The 3,573-nt window shown below is 47.7% G+C and overlaps 1 protein-coding gene across 2 annotated transcripts in view; it reads left to right on the top strand.

Annotated features, from left to right (window-relative positions):
- The first annotated feature begins 2,851 nt into the window (after positions 1 to 2,851).
- The window catches only part of HAO2 (hydroxyacid oxidase 2 (long chain)), a 30,988-nt gene continuing 30,266 nt past the window's right edge, over positions 2,852 to 3,573 (top strand). Inside the window, exon 1 of one of the 2 annotated variants that reach the window (XM_010847216.1) lies at positions 2,852 to 2,975. The gene's annotated coding sequence lies outside the window, so the exon portion shown is untranslated. The remainder of the gene's footprint in view (positions 2,976 to 3,573) is intronic. The other variant, XM_010847215.1, reaches the window with a different exon arrangement.

Below are 3,573 nucleotides of genomic sequence, written 5' to 3'. Positions count from 1 at the left end.
GGGCCTAGGTGCCCCCCATCATAGGGGATTGGGGGGGTGCCTTTATGCTTGCAGAACTACGTTTGTTCTCTAAGAGCTGGGCCATGACTGCCCAAGAATAACCTATCATTTCCCTTCACCCAAATTAAGCAGGCACATTCCCAGGTGGTGCTAGTGGTAAAGAACCCGCCTGCCAATGCAGGAGACATAAAAAACATGGGTTCAATTCCTGGGTAGGGAAGATCCCCTGGAGAAGGAAATGGCAACCCACTCCAGTATTCTTGCCTGGAGAATCCCATGGACAGATGAACCTCAGGGACTATAGCCACACGACTGAAGTGACTTAGCACATACACATACAATGATTAATAGGTACCCCGTGCGTGCATGCATGCTAGGTCACTTTTTAGTCAAGTCCGACTCTTAGTGACCCTACGGACTGTAGCCCACCAGGCTCCTCTGTCCATAGGATTCTCCAGACAAGAATACTGGAGTGGGCTGCCATGACCTCCTCCAGGGGATCTTCCCCATCCAGGGATCAAATACACTTCTCCTTTCTCTCCTGCATTGGCAGACAGGTTCTTTACCACTAGCACTACCTGGGAAGCCCCAGGGCTACCTGAAAAACAACATCTCTTTACAGCCTCCCTGAAACATGCTCCCAGCACACTGGTGCTGTCCTGTCCAACCCAGTGTCAAATCCAAAGCTGAACCCATCATGAACACCAGATGGTTCCAGTCTCTGGAATTCAAGAGATGCTACAAACCACCTCAAGAGAGCTCTGCTTGTGTCCCTCTGTGCCCCTGTGGGGATTAATTCACTTAGGCTACAGCAGTGAAGGCTGATACTAAAGAAGAGAAAATGTTCCTTAGCTCAGTGACCAGATTTGAAAGATCCCCAGGACTTCACATTAGATTCAAACTTGAGAACCTAATTTGAAGTTGATTCAAACTATGAATCTAGCTATAAGAGCTATAGAATCTCCACTGTTCCACCGACTACCTGAACGTTATAAGTATTAACTCATTTACTTCTCATTAAAGTGTAGGAGACATTGGGAGAAACTGCAGAACTCAGAAGTTAGAAGTGGCAACAGACAGGCACTCAGGCGCTCACAAGGCTCCAGGGTCTGTGTTCCTGACCATAACATAATGTCTCCTGGATAGCTAGGAGGCCCGGTGGTGTGAGAGCTGACTGTGGGCATGGCCTGGAGGCTGATTATGGAGGGGTAAAAATCACCGTGGCAAAGGACTTTTCAGATCCTGCCGGAGGGTCACTTTGAAAGTATTTCTGAGGTAAGCCTGCCATCTAGTGGTAAAACAGCAGGTAGCAATTACCCTCAAGTGAATGTAGAATGAGCCTTGAATGGGGAAGGTAAATACATCAGCAGCAAAGTTGTTTTTCAGTTCAGCTGCAGATTCTAAACGATAGGGAAATCCCGCTGCCATGGTCCTTGAAATAGCCTAGAATTTTCACCTGCCATTGAATGGGCTACAGGCTAGATGCAAATCCCAACTCTTCTCATTACTGATGGAAAGCTTGAGCCAGCTAACTTCATTTTCTTTTCTGAAAAATGGGAAAATAATATTGCCCCATATGGTTGCTGTGAAAATCAAGTGAAATAATGTGTGTCACATGTCAGGCCTATTGTCAGCAACTCATAACGTGGTTGGTGCAGAATGAGGGGCTGGCTCAGGAGCACAGCGGGAAGGGCCTGGACAAATTAGACATTAATTAGTGACATTAGTGAGCCCCACAGGACTGCTCTTGGAGAATTCTTTTTTTTTTTTTTTTAACATGTACTATTGTGAAATACATTGGCCACCTGATTCGAAGAGCCAACGCATTGGAAAAGACCCTGATGCTGGGAAAGATTGAAGGTAGGAGGAGAAGGAGGTGACAGAGAATGAGATGGTTGGATGGCATCATCGACTCAATGGACATGGGTTTGAGGAAGCTCTGGGAGATGGTGAAGGACAGGGAAGCCTGGCATGCAGCAATCCATGGGGTTGCAGAGTCTGAGCGACTGAACAACAACAACAACATTTGCATTGGCTTCCTCAGACTTACACCTGATTACTGAGTCATTCTCCCACTCAGAAGTGTTAGTGGTTCCCCCTGCTTCCCTTATTCGTCTCTGGTCAGGCCTGGAGGACTTGACATAGCACAGCCCTCAGAACAACCTGGCTGGGTCACTGCTGCCTGTGTTCCAGTTCCCAGGTGTGACTGCTCCGTACCCATCCCCTCAGCACTTCCCCAGACAAGCCTTTCCTTTACAACATGGGGGTTTTTGTAATTCTCCACTGAAATCACTGATTCTCTTCCTTTAGCCATCTTTGAAGGATTGGGAAAATAAATTGTTGTTCAGTCACTAAGCCATGTCCGACTCTTTGCAACCCCATGGACTGCAGCACACCAAGCTTCCCTGTCCTTCACCATCTCCAGGAGTTTGCTCAAACTCACGTCCACTGAGTCAGTGATACCATCCAACCATCTCATCCTCTGTCACCCCCTTCTCCTCCTGCCCTCAATCTTTCCCAGCCAACTCTCTTCCAGTGAGTTAGCTCTTCACATCAGGTGGCCTAAGTATTGGAGCTTCAGCTTCAGCCCTAGTCCTTCCAATTAATATTCAGGGTTGATTTCCTTTAGGATTGACTGGTTTGATCTCCTTGCTGCCCAAGGGGAGAAATATATGGCTTGAGCAAATTAACAGCTATTTTATTTTGAGGTTGAATTTGGTAATGAATGTCACTTGAATGTGATGTAACTTGGCAAAGTTCATTTCATGGTTAACATGCTTTGGCCCACTTGCTCACTGGCTTCCAAGCTAGATGCTGTTCCCATTAAAGATTAACTTGTAACTTTGAACCTCTTCTGTCTTCAGTGGGCTGTGGATAGAGACCTGCCATTCCCACCACAGCCAGCTGTGAGCCAAGATCGGGGTGGCTGCTGCCGGACACCACTATCCCCAGGCACTGGAAGAGGCTAATACCAGGTGTGTTGGTGGTTGTCTACCGTGTATTTGGAACTGGGGTGGGAGAGCAGGTGGCAGGTGGGACGAGAAGAGAGGCTAGAGACTTCAGGAGGCACTCAGATCAGATCAGATCAGATCAGTTGCTCAGTCGTGTCCGACTCTTTGTGACCCCATGAATCCCAGCACACCAGGCCTCCCTGTCCATCACCAACTCCCGGAGTTCACTCAGACTCACATCCATCGAGTCAGTGATGCCATCCAGCCATCTCATCCTCTGTCATCCCCTTCTCCTCCTGCCCCCAATCCCTCCAAGCATCAGAGTCTTTTCCAATGAGTCAACTCTTCACATACGGTGGACAAAGTACTGGAGTTTCAGCTTTAGCATCATTCCTTCCAAAGAAATCCCAGGGCTGATCTCCTTCAGAATGGACTGGTTGGATCTCCTTGCAGTCCAAGGGACTCTCAAGAGTCTTCTCCAACACCACAGTTCAAAAGCATCAATTCTTCAGCGCTCAGCCTTCTTCACAGTCCAACTCTCACATCCATACATGATCACTGGAAAAACCATAGCCTTGACTAGACGAACCTTTGTTGGCAAAGTAATGTCTCTGCTTTTCAA

This window comes from Bison bison, unplaced genomic scaffold (assembly GCF_000754665.1).
Source record: "Bison bison bison isolate TAMUID 2011002044 unplaced genomic scaffold, Bison_UMD1.0 scf7180017864247, whole genome shotgun sequence".
In the NCBI taxonomy this organism is placed as follows: Eukaryota; Metazoa; Chordata; class Mammalia; order Artiodactyla; family Bovidae; genus Bison; species Bison bison.
This window is presented reverse-complemented; position numbering and strand designations above follow the sequence as displayed.